The sequence below is a fragment of the Chiloscyllium plagiosum genome, unplaced genomic scaffold, assembly GCF_037043375.1.
Source record: "Chiloscyllium plagiosum isolate Xiang-an unplaced genomic scaffold, Cpla_swu_hap1 HiC_scaffold_10, whole genome shotgun sequence".
Taxonomy (NCBI): domain Eukaryota; kingdom Metazoa; phylum Chordata; class Chondrichthyes; order Orectolobiformes; family Hemiscylliidae; genus Chiloscyllium; species Chiloscyllium plagiosum.
Window position 1 is genome coordinate 64,437,688 of NW_028270148.1, and position 13,381 is coordinate 64,451,068.

The 13,381-nt window shown below is 39.9% G+C and overlaps 1 long non-coding RNA gene across 1 annotated transcript; it reads left to right on the top strand.

The window, feature by feature from the left end:
• Positions 1–503: 503 nt before the first annotated feature.
• Positions 504–6,936, top strand: LOC148148970 (uncharacterized). The gene is made up of 3 exons (XR_015758298.1): positions 504–609; positions 2,989–3,082; positions 5,716–6,936. It is a non-coding gene; the product is annotated as an uncharacterized LOC148148970 (long non-coding RNA).
• The last annotated feature ends 6,445 nt before the right edge of the window (positions 6,937–13,381 follow it).

The window sequence follows — 13,381 nt, forward strand, 5'->3', positions numbered from 1 at the left end:
TAAGGTGGCAGACATGTTGGTACCTAATGTTTTCATCATGGTGTTGAAGGTATCTATGAATCCATTTGATTTGGCATACAATAGCCACTCTGTAAATGAAGGAGACATTATTGCAATGCTCTGCAGCTGCACCTCAGTCATGTTTGAGTTGAACTCCTCCAATATCACTGCAATCATGGTTAGTGTGCTTAGAAAGCCAGGTCAGTGCATCACACAGTTTCTGCTGCAGCACTATGATATTGCTGTTCAGCTCCAGGCACAGCATCTATAGCCAGCTGAGCAGAAGCCCCTGACATGGCTTTCTGCATGGCTTTTTCTTCTCCACCAATTGTTCCTACTCACTCGTAAAGTATGAGCCATCAAGTGAAAACCCAACTCTTATCTCTTAACTGTTCTTACCAGTTGTAAATATCTCTGTTGGTATAGGTCTGTTTCAGTACTGAAGAAGACTCAACTTTTATGAGGGCTCATCAATTACCATGTTTATTTTTAATTTATTCATAGGATGAGGGTGTTGCCAGCATTTATTGCCCTTCCCTAATTGCCCAGAGGGCAATTAAGAGTCAATTACATTGCTGTGGGCCCAGAATCACATGTAGTCCAGACCAGGTAAGGATGACAATTTCCTTCTTTAAAGAACATTCATGAACCAGGTAGGTTTTTCAGACAATTCCCACAGTCATCATTAGACTCTTCATTCCAGATTTTTTTAAAGTTCAAATTTCTAAATCTGCCAAGGTGGGATTTGAACTCACGACCCCCAAACATTACCTGGGTCGCTGGATTAGAAGTCCAGTAATAATGCCATTAAGTTGATGTCTCCTCATCCTGACTGCTTGATGTATTCATAAGATATTGTGGGAGCTGAAACCCATGAGTTTGTCCTGCCAAGGTAATAATTTTGCATACTGCAAGTTATCACTATATAGATAAATATTTCAGTGACTATCATTTGTGCTGAATGTTGTGGTTTTTATTTAATTGTGTCACCAGTAGCTGGAAGGTCCTCATATTTTCAACAGCCAGATATGATATGTTTCTGCAAATTGTCAGCAGCTCCTCTCCTGCAGATATTAATTGTGAGACTAATGAGGGGCATCAAATCTTTCTCTATCCCTGATGCTATGTGCTGTCTTCTGCGAGCAGAGAAACAGCAGCACTATGAATGAGAATATTGACATTTATTCATCTGATGGATAGAGTGCATTTAGTGATGGCAGAGGTATGACACTGCACAAAAATTAGGCTTAGTGTCAGTGGTGGATGATACAGGTAGGTATTTATGGAACTGCATAAGAAGACATGCCTGAAGAGTACCCTCAAGCTATGAGGAGCTATAGGACAGTCTATCACAAATTGTGTATTCGAATAGGCTTGACAAAGCAGTATGATTCATACAATAGGTTTTATGTGTACGTGCCGTTACACTCAATTTTTCTTAGGTCATGAGGTGTTCTATTCAGGAGCAAGGCACCACTCACCTGACACTGAGCTTTCAAAAAAAATCTAGCTATGCCTTCTTTGTTTGGTAGCAGGCAACTGCCTCCCATTGATGGGGAAGATGATGTCACCCCTATTCCTCATAATCTCCAGCAGCCCCTTCACAGAAGAGTTCCTGAAGAGCAGCACAACCTTCACAAACCTTGCCTCCATTCTGAGGTTTGTTTCTCTTTTCTTTCCAAAGCCAAATTCCTTCAACTTGGCTATTAGCTTCCCCTGTAAATACTGGAATTGATTTTGCAGGGGCAGGAAACCCAGAAGTAAAATGTTAATAATGATGTGACTGAGTTCGTAAACCACAGATAAATGTGAAATGCTGGATAATTGCTTCCTGTTTTCTCATGCATACTAGGGAACTCACCAACGATTTAAAATCAAGGCTGTGACTTCTAAATCAAGACAAATAAAGCAAAAAGTATAATTGCAATTGGGAAAGACAGACAAAATCAATAAAAAAAGACAGAGAGGAAAGGTTTAAATATCTTTCTTTCAATTATCAACTATAATTAATTTTAAAAGGAATGCAACTCCACACTGTAAAATAACATCTTCAAAGGTTTTTCTTGATAGAAAGTCCAATGCATTTCAAAATTCACATTCTTGAAAGCACAAGCCTTAATTTACCTTAATTTTTTTAAGTAGAAAACTAATGGGTTGGTATAATAAATTCAAGCCAATATGTTGATTTCAAAGCCCTGTATATAAGTGAGGGTAGTTACAGTGCACCATCTGGAAGAGTCACATATCTCTTGCAGCAACCTTCGGGTTTTCACTTTTGAATATTCACCTCTGTTTGTCAGAGCTTGATGGCTGATTTTTTTCCACAATAAGTTCTATTTGTCCCATCGAAAATTCCAGGTCTTTAAGTTAAACATGTTCTTTAAAACTCTGTGTTCTATTAAAGGGTTACAAACAAAATAATAAAATTGATTCAGAAGCGAAAGAATAGAAATTATTTGACAACACAGATTAAAGTCCAAAAGTGCCATCTTCAATGGTATTAACCAACTTTTAAGATTATTCTACTATCTTCACTTATTCTCACTTTGAAAGAAAACTTCTCTAATGAGGTCATAAAATCTCATTTACCATTCCAACTGAAAAACCTGCATCAAGAAGATTATATGAACTTTTAACTACCTGTTGAAAATCAGCTGACAGTCTTACGGATACCCTGATGGAAAATTGAAAGAGGTTGGCACTGTTCCCTTTGCTTTCTGTTGTTCTGCAGCTTCTGTTTGGGTGACTGCCAAAGTCCATTAGAACAGGATGTATGCTGCCTCTTTGTAATGATGCACTTTGTTCGAATTTAATATTAGATCTGGACTTAAAACCACTACTGACATTGATCTCATTTTTCTGCTTTTCCAATAACATGTATTAGAGTGTATTTTGAGGTCTTCTACTTAAAGGTGAAAAATGTTTCTCAGCACACATAAAGTGAAAGAAGATAGCAAATCGGAATAATTTCTTTCTTTGATTTTTAAGATAACCCTGAAAGTCACATCTTGTGGATTTGCTGGAAGGTTAGATGGGCTAAAAGTGTTTTCCAATTATAAAACACTCTCAACATTGCTGGGAAGTAAGTTAACACATTCTTAACTATTAGGTAACAGCAATTACTTTGTGGTAGTACTCGTTGCTTTGAATCAGAAGCTTTTTATCACTTTGAAAACATAACATAGAGACAGATCATTCAGCGCAATTAGACTCTGTGGTAGACTATTCTCTTTCTTATCCAAACAGCCTCATCTCAACCTTTCAGACATTTTCTATTCCCTTTAGTCTCATAGATCATCTGGGTTCCTTCTAAAAGCATCTAAGCTATTTACTTCATCTGTTTCCTATGGTAGATTGTTCCACATTCTTTATTGAAAAGTATATTGTATTTGTTGCCTATTGGTTTTGGATATTCTCACACATGAAAGTTTTAAGTACCTTTACCTGTGCTAAACTCAATGGCATGCCTTTTCTTTCTCCTGCATTTCACTTTGGCAGTCGCTCAAAAAAAAATTTCAAAACCTTTTCCCAAAAAATGTAGTAAGCAATCAAAACTTTCCTACTATTGTTGTTTAAAAAACTTTGATTTATCTAATATCTGAGGCTGGTTTGACAACATATTACCAACCCAACTAATGATTCATTCTGAATCATATTGAACCTCTGCACAGGGGATATGACCCATCAAATCTGTGCAAGTAAAATTCAGCGCATGAGCACTTCTCATTGTAATTTTTGCTCCTATACTATTCTATTACTTTGTGCATTATAAACTCCACCTGTTTTTCACTCACTGACATTAAGCTTGACAGGCTACGGTTATCAGTATGGCCTTATATCCATTTTTGTTTACCAGAATATCATTAGCTGTCCATCAGTCTGCTGTCACTACCTTGTCTTCAATAGAATATTTGTGTATTAGATTCCCTACAGTGTGGAAACAGGCCCTTCGGTCCAACAATTCCATACCGACCCTCTGAAGAGTAACCCACCCAGACCCATTTCCCTCTGACTAATGCACCTAACACAATGGGCAATTTAGCATGGCCAATTCACCTGACCTGCACAACTTTGGACTGTGGGAGGAAACCGGAGCACCCAGATGAAACCCATGCAGATACAGGGAGAATGTGCAAACTCCACACAGACAGCGACCCAAGGTTGGAATCGAACCTGGGACCCTGGTGCTGTGAGGCAGCAGCCACTGGGCCACGGTGCCACCCCAGGTGGGTTTCCTCTGGGTGCTCCAGTTTCCTCCCACAGTCCAAAAATGTGCAGGTCAGGTGTATTGGCCATGCTAAATTACCCATAGTGTTAGGTGCATAATAATATCTGCTAAGCCTGACACAGTTTTCACAAATATGCATTAATCCATCTAATCTGGACCTGGGGTTTCATTTCTTCTGGGTTTTTGTTCTAGCTTGTCAATTATTTTCTCCATTTCTACCCCAACCATCATGATACACCTTTTAAGCTCATTCTCCAGCGAGGTCACTGTTTCATTATACTATCAGTAGAAACTAAAGTTGTGCTTTCAAGTCCTATAACAGAGACATAATCCAGCTGACATGCAGTATACTGTCGAGAAAGTGGTGTCCTATCAGAGGCATTTGCTCTTAAATTGGATATAAAGGATTTTGTGACAACCTATTAATGAAGCACAGGTTTTTTTATTCTCTTCCTGTTTGTTTCTCTCCTTAGTCTTTGTCCCTCAATCAAAATCACAAAAGGAAATAACCTGTTCATTACTAAACTACAATTAATGAGAGCTTGGTCTGTTTAAATTGCCTACCACAGTTCCTTTATTACATCAATATTTCAGAAGCACTTTGTTGCTGTGAAGCATTTTAGATCATCCTGAAATCATGAAATGCACTTTCTATGTGTGAGTCCTTTTATTAACAAACATATGGAATCAGTTCTGAAGAAGGGTTGCTGGACTCGAAACATTAACTCTGCCTTCTTTCTGCAGATGCTGCCAAACCCACTGAGTTTCTCCAGCAACTTCTGTTTTGTTTCAGGTGAATCTTCAATTTTGGATTGCATGTCCATGTTTAACAGTAACATGTAAGGTGACAGCATAGTTCTTTATTATATGGAGTCACTGATGAATAACAATGACCTAGAACTTGGTTCATGGGGCACAGTTTCTTGAAGTTAATACAAATCTTGGAAGTATTGTGGACCATGAAGAAGATAGTGTAAAACTTCAAAAGGGCATAGATCGGTGGAATGCACAAACAGGCAGCAGATACATGAAATAATTCACTTAGGTAGGAAGAAGGTAGAGAGACAATATAAAATGAAGTCTAGAATGACCTGTGCATAAATCATTGAAGGTTCTAGGTCAGATTGAGAATATGGTCCATGACAAATGCAATATCCTTGTCAATTATTTTCTAAATTGGAGAGAGTACTAAAGCAAGAAATTTATGTTAATCTTAAATTATTGTTAAAATATTTGTTCAATCTCAAATGGAGTGTTGCAAACATTTTTGGGTATAATGCTTTAGGAATGATGTGAAAGCATTGGGAAGGGTGCTTAAAAGATACATTACAATAGTTGCAGGATGAGGATCTTCAGTTCGACAGACAGATTGAGGAATATGAAGTTTGGATGAAGAGTCACTGAACTCAAAATGTTAACTCTGCTTTCTTTCCACAGATGCTGTCAGACCTGCTGAGTTTCACCAGTGATGTCCTTTTTTGTTTCAGATCTCCAGCATCCACAGTTTGTTTTATTGGAGGAAGATGGAACTGTTTTTGGAGAAAGCAAAGTTCAGGCAGGATTTAATAAAATGATCAGAATCATGAGAGAACAATATAGATAGCAAAGAAACTATTCCCATTGATGAATCATGAACCTGAGGGTAGTGATTAAATATCATTGACAAGAGAAGCAATGGTGATGTGAAGAAAAGGCTTCCATCCAGCATGTGTTATAACACGGGGTAAACCCTCCTGCTTAATTTAAACCTGCAACACAGAAAAGATTTATCCCATGCAGTAATCTGTGAACGTTTGAGAGGCCAAGAATTAGTTAAAGTAAAAGTAACAAATTTATTTCTTAAAGTATAACAGAAAACAACTAACTAACAACACTTTACAATGCCTTCCTCTAAGCTATCCTTTACCTTCCCATCCTACAATACTAGCCTGATAAAAACCCCTGATTAAGATTTACCAAAATTCAACTTTTCAAAAACTAGCCAGACATCGAATCTTCTTTTCTTCTTCTTAGGGATTTCTGCTTCACAGGTTACTGAACAATAAAGGTATCTTTGAGAGCTATTCTCTGGGCAGTCTATAGATCCCATTGGCTTGGCAGTTCTCCTCTCAACTGTTCAATTTCCCCCAGTCTTATTCCCCCAAAGCATCGGATTGCGTAATTGGCTTTTCAGCTTGTCAATAAACGAAATTCAAACTTGATTGGAGTTTTGTATTTTTCAAGGTATAATTTAAACTGATTGGCCTAATTCAAATCTGTTTTGTCATTTCCAGACAACCTAGCTAATCTATATTTCAACCAAGTGTTACATTGTTACCTTACTCAGAACACTTGGTGCTGTCAGGTAGTTCTGCTAGCTTTAACTCTCTTAAAGGTATAGTACATCCACATCTTCATAACACCACCCCTTAAGAAAAAAATGAACCATCATAATGAAAAGATGGCTTCAGTTTTTTTTCCTATTCTTTAAACACATTGCCCTAACATAAAGATAACTTCAGTAGAAGTTCACCTGAACTTCTTCCCATATACGTGTGTGTGTGTGTGTGTGTGTGTGTGTGTGTATATATATATATACATATATATATAAAAACATTAAATAAATACAAATCTCATCTAAACTTTATCAGTTAAGTCCACGATAACGCATCTGTGATTACATTCGTATGACCCACAACGTGTACACTTTTTAAATTAAAATTCTGTAATATAAGACTCCAATGAAATAGTCTCATATTTTTGTCTTTAAAGTGTTCTAAGAATGTAAGAGGATCATGATCCATGTACGCAATCATCTCCAAAACACTGATCGTGCCATACACATTAAAATGCTCTAAGGCCAGTACCAAACTCAACAGTTCTTTTTCGATTGTGGAGTATTTCCTCCGGTGGATGTTGATCTTCTTCAACAAGTAACCAACTGGCACTTCAATCCCATCCTCATCTTTCTGCTGGAGTATAGCTCCAATTCCTATGTCACTAGCGTCGATGGTGATGTTAAAAGTTTTTGAGAAGTTTGGTGATGCTAAAACTAGTTTGATGGTTAATATGGCTTTCAAATGGTTGAATACCTGCTAGCATTGTTCTGCCACCGAACCTTTGTGTTCTTCTTCAGCAAATTGGTTAACGGTCCCACGATGCTGCTGAAGTTTGGAACAAACACCCGATAGAATCTGCTGAGTACTCAGAATTGAAGCATCTCTTTCTTCAAGGTTGGTTGTGGAGATTCCTTGATGGCCATTGCATTTATGTTCCCGTGGGGTCAACCTTCCTAGACCGATGTTATGTCCCAAGATCGTGGCCTCTGCTTTTGTGAATTCTGTCTTATTTAAGTTTATCACCAGTTTTTCCTCTTGTAGCCATTCAAAGATCTTACAAAATATCACTACCACATCCAAATAGATTGCACAGTTTGTTAACCCAGCCACAACTCTGCTCATGAATCTTTGGAATGTGGAGGGATGTTCTTCATCCCAAAGGGCATTATTTTAAACTGATAAAGCCCACTTATGGTTACAAACGCAGAAATTGACTTTACCCTCTCAGATAAAGGTCCCTGCCAGAAACCACACATTAAGTCCAACTTGGTGATGTTACCGGCTTGTCCGACTTTCCCGATACCGACTTTCTCGATACCGTCTTCCAATCTAGGATTTGGATATGAGTCCGATTTTGTAACAGTGTAGACCTTCCGATAACCCACACGGTATCGTTGAGTCCCATCCGGGATGGGAACTAAGATGATCCGTGAACTCCACTTGCTCTGGCTTGGTTCGATGATGTCCTTGTCAAGCATGACCTCCACCTCCATCTGGACCTGACTGGCTTTGAAAGGATTAAGTTAATAGGGGTGTTGTTTTCCCTATGTCTACTTCATGTACAATAGCATTAGTCCTCCCCATCTGATTCTTACATACATCCTTATACTGCAGTAAGAAATGTTTCAACTGTGTTCTGTGCTCCTGAGACAGATAGCTTACTAATCTATCCCACTCCTCCAGGGCCTCCACATCATCTGGATTTGATTCCTTACTCTGCGGGGCAGTAACTAACACCTGTTTCTCCAGTTCTTTCTCTCCAGTCCTATACGGTTTCAACATGTTCACATGACATACCCAATACCTTTTTTTTCCATCTGGCATCTTTGCCAGATTGTTGACCTGACTCAACTTTTTCTCAATTTGATAGGGATCATTAAACCTGGCTTTGAAGTGATCACCTATCACTTTAGGGTATAGGTTTGCTCGCTGAGCTGTAGGTTTGATATCCAGACGTTTCATTACCTGGCTAGGTAACATAATCAGTGGCGACCTCCAAGTGAAGCGAAGCTGTTGCCTCCTGCTTTCTATTTATATCTTTCTCCTGGATGGGGTTCCTGGGGTTTGTGGTGATGCCATTTCATGTTCGTTTTTTGAGGGGTTGATAGATGGCATCTAGATCTATGTGTTTGTTTATGGCGTTGTGGTTGGAGTGCCAGGCCTCTAGGAATACCACCTATCACTAACATATCATCCCCTCTGGAAAACATCTGAGTCTCAGAGCTTTTTATCTGCTACCTGCTTCATTCTATACCATGCCCGCTTAAGGTGCCATTTAGCTAATGCATCCACTCGATTTAATCTCTCTCTCGCCTCCGATACGTAATCTAAGTGCGAGGTCTCCAACTTTAATCCTGTCAATTTTTCTTTTATTAATGTCAAAGGGCCTCTCACTTCATGACCAAATATTAACTCAAAGGTATTTAACTGAGTAGATTCATTTGGGGCATCTCTAATGACAAACAATATGAATGGGATACCTTTATCCCAATCATTCGGGTAATCCTGACAGTATGCTCTCAACATGGTCTTCAAGGTCTGATGCCACCTTTCTGAAACTCTCCTGGATTCAGGATGATATGCACTGGATTTAAAGTGCTGTATAACTAAGCTATCCATAACCTCCTTAAACAGCCTAACAGTAAAATTTGATCCTTAGTCCAACTGAATCTCTCTGGGTAGCCCATACCACGTGAAGAAAGTTACTAATTCCTCTACCACTTTTATTGCCTTATTACTCTATAATGGCATTGTCTCCGGAAATCTGTTAGACACATCCATTACGGTTAACAGGTACTGGTTCCCACTTTTCGTTCTTGGGAGGGGACCAACACAATCAGTTATAACCCAGGTGAAAGGCTCTTCAAATGCAGGAATTAGCTACAAAGGTGCTGGTTTTATTGCCGCCTGTGACGTACCTACCATTTGGCATGTTTGACACGCACAGGAAAAGTTGACCACATCCTTGTGCATTCCAGACCAATAGAAATGTTTTTGTTCTTTAGCCTGAGTCTTTCATGCCCCCGGATGACCTCCTACAGGTAGTTCATGTGCTATCCGTAGCCCCTCCTGCCTGTATGCTACCGGCAACACAACCTGGGGCACTTCGGCCCATTTCTCCTCTGCACTAACCTGCCATGGTCTCCATTTCTGTCTTAGGATTCTATCTTTCAGATAATAAATCTCCGGAATATTCTCTGCTGCCTTTTCGGACTACGCATCTACATATATATCTTGTATCATCTTGTCTTGGTAATTTGTGGGATAGATGGACAGAAATTTAGCATTCCCTTATGTAAGATCAGGTTGGAGTGCTAACTCAAGACTTGGGAAGTTACAGTGGGAGTGATTGACAAAGTGTCAATTCCAGGAATTCAGTTCATTCTTGGGAATGATTTGGCAGGATCCAAGGTGGGAGTGATACACCTTGTTGTGGAGAAGCCCAAGGAAGACCAAGAACAGGCAGAGGGTCAGTCGGAAGTGTTAGTAACTTTCTTCACATGGTATGGGCTACCCAGAGAGATTCAGTTGGACCAAGGGTCAAATTTTACTGCTAGGCTGTTGCAAGCCTCTTAGCATTTCAGGATTAAACACTTCTGCCTGATCCTCTGCCTGTTCAGGCTTTTCCTGCACCATTACATCAAACAGAATATCCACTAACTGAACCTCAACTCCTTCATATTTTTCTTTACTTTTCACTTCGTGCTGTGACTTATGATCTGGTTGCCACACAGTCTGGGAGAATACCAGGATATTTCTGTTTTAACTCCTCAGTTTCTTGGTCTTCCTTGGAAGTATTAACTCCATACCCAGCCCCTGCCCATGCTGTGCACTCTCCTGCAGCTCCTTGACTTTTCTTGGGGTTTCCTTTACTACCTTCACAAATGCCACTGGCCTAGCTTTTTTATGCCACATCTTTTCCCACAGTGCCTTTCTTTAATAACCAGCACTGTGACTTTACTTGCCACACTTTACCAAACCTGAGGCCTTTCACGTCCTTTCCACCCTCTTGGGCTTCTTTTTTATTCTGTGGTAAATCATTACTAGTGCTCTCTACTCTTGGTTTTGTAGTGTAGGATCTCCCCATCTCCGAACTTCTATCCCTCACAGGACGAAATTCTGGCTGGAAGATTGTCTTAGACACCAACATGTACTCATCTGCTAATTCTGCTGCCCTTCTCACTTCCTTAACTTTCTGTTCCTCCACATGAATTCTTGCCATCTTTGAAAGTGAGTTTTTAAAATCCTCCAGCAGAATAATTTCTCTTTGAGCCTCAAAAGTCATATCTATTTTCAAAGCACGCGCCCATTGATCAAAATGACTATGTTTAATTCTTTTGAACTCAACATAAGTCTGACCTGGTTCCTTCTTTGAGTTTCTGAACTGCTGTCTATATGCTTCTGGTACCAATTCATCAGCACTTAAAATGTCCTGTTTAACCGGTGACTATGGCAAGGACTGAATGACATCACAGGTTCTAAGAAGAGACAGTGCAAGATAGCAGATGATGACATATCCCTGCCAGATCATCTCAATACCTTCTATGTTGCTTTGAGCAGAATTTTGGTGGAGAGGTAACACCTATTCTGACAAGTCCTGAAGAACCTATCCCAACAGTCACTGCATCAGAGGTCATATCAGTTTTCATTTGTGTGAATGAGACCAGACGGTGTACCAGGCCGTGCACTCAGAGCATACACAGATCAACTGGCAGAGGTCCTCTCAGACATCTTCAAACTAACCCTGCAGCAGGCCACTGTTCCTGCCTGTTTCAAGAGGGCCAACACCATCCCTGTGCCTAAGAAGGTTCATGCAGCATGTCTCAATGACTACCGCCCTAACTTTGGGGGTCATGAAGTGCTTTGAAAGGCTGGTCATGGCATTAAGCAACTCCAGCCTCCCCATTACTCTTGACCCACACCAATTTGCCTATCGGACCAACAGATAAACATCAAATGCCATATCACTTGCCCTTCATACTCCCTAGCACATCTTGACACCAAGAACAGCTACGTAAGAATCCTACTCATTGACTACAGTTCAGCCTTCAACACTATTTGCCCTCGAGATTGATTACTAAGCTTAGTGAACTCATACAAAGCACCACTCTGCAACTGCATCCTCAGTTTCATGACCCACAGGGCACAATCAGTGAAGATTGGGGACAATATTTCATCGTCACTAACACTCAGCACTGGAGCCCCCCAGGGCTGTGTACTCAGTCCCCTGCTGTACTCACTGTATACCCATGACTGCATCACCAGATACCACAATAATGCCATTTACAAGTTCGCTGTTGACACCACCATAGTCGGTCGAATCTCAGATGGCGATGAAACAGATTACAGACGGGAGGTGGAAGACCTGGAAAAATGGTGCATTGAGAAAAATTTAGCTCCCAATGTTGGCAAAACCAAGGAGCTCATTATTGACTTTCAGTGGGATGTTCCTCATGCGCCCCTACACATTAACAGCACAGGGGTGGAACGAGTGAAGAGTGTCAAGCTCCTGGCTGTGGTCATCCACAACAAGCTTTCTTGCCTCTTCATGTGGAATCACTGGTTACAAAGGCCCAACAATGTCTCTTCTTCCTCAGGCAGCTGAGGAAATTTGCCAACTTTTATAGGTGCACCATCGAGAGCATTCTGTCTGGATGTACTACTACCTGGTATGGTAATTGTACTATTCAAGATCAGAGACAGTTACAGAGAGTGGTGAACTCGGCCCGGACAATCACAAAGGCCAATCTCCCATCTATGGAATCCATCCACCAGGTCCACTGACAAAGGAAAGGCCGCCAGCATTCTCAAAGATCCATCCCAACCTGACAATATTTTTCTACAATCTCTACCATCAGGGAGAAAGTAGAGAAGCCTGAACACATGCACCAGCTGGTTTTGAAACAGTTTCTAGCCTATTGTTATTAAAATACTGAATGGACTCATAACCTCTTAGCATTCACCTGTACCTGTGTTTTGGTTTTTGCCACTGTTTATCTATTATTTACTATCTATGTTGTTTAACTCTGTGATCTGTCTGTATTGCTCGCAAGACAAAGCTTTTCACTGTGCCTCGGTACACATACAATAAATTCAATTCAATTCAATTCAATAATCTCTTGACCCCTCATCTGACAGCACGGCAAATACCTCACTAGCTCTGCCTACCAGTTTTGTCTGAAATAGCATTACCAAAAATCCTTGGATGACTCCATCTGCCTAGCCAATTTTTGAAATGAAACAATGAAGGCTTCAACATCTTCCTCATCAAAATGCAGCAGAGCTTTGACATATTTGTGTATATCGCTACCTTCTCTTTTAACCTCCATTCTGTTAAGTTGACTTTGCTGATGAAGTTGCAACTTCTCAAGTTCAAATTCTCTCTTATTGTCTCTCCCTTTCTTCTCTCTCTCTTTGCTCAGCTATAAATCTTCTCTCTCTCTTTTTCCTCTCTCTCTCTATCTTTTGACTTCTCCCTCTCTTCCTCTCTCCCCTCTGTCTCTCTCATTTTGTTTATCTTCTAACTCCAATTCCCTCAACTGTAATTTCAGTTTTTCTACCTCTACTCCACTTGTCTGTTTGAGTAATTCCCTTACAATTTCAGCTTTACGTTTGTCCTTGGTTAAATCCAAATCTAACTTTTTTGTCAATTCTAAAAGTATGGCCTTTTTCTTTCCTTCTAAACTTGCTTGGCAAATTTGAAAATCATCTTCGAATCCCAGAGCCTCTTTAGCAATATTAAGAGCCATTTCTCTCACTTTTAATTCAATCAACCACAAGTCAATGAAATTAAGCAAATTGTCTCACTTAAGTTTTATTTAAAGATCTAGGACAC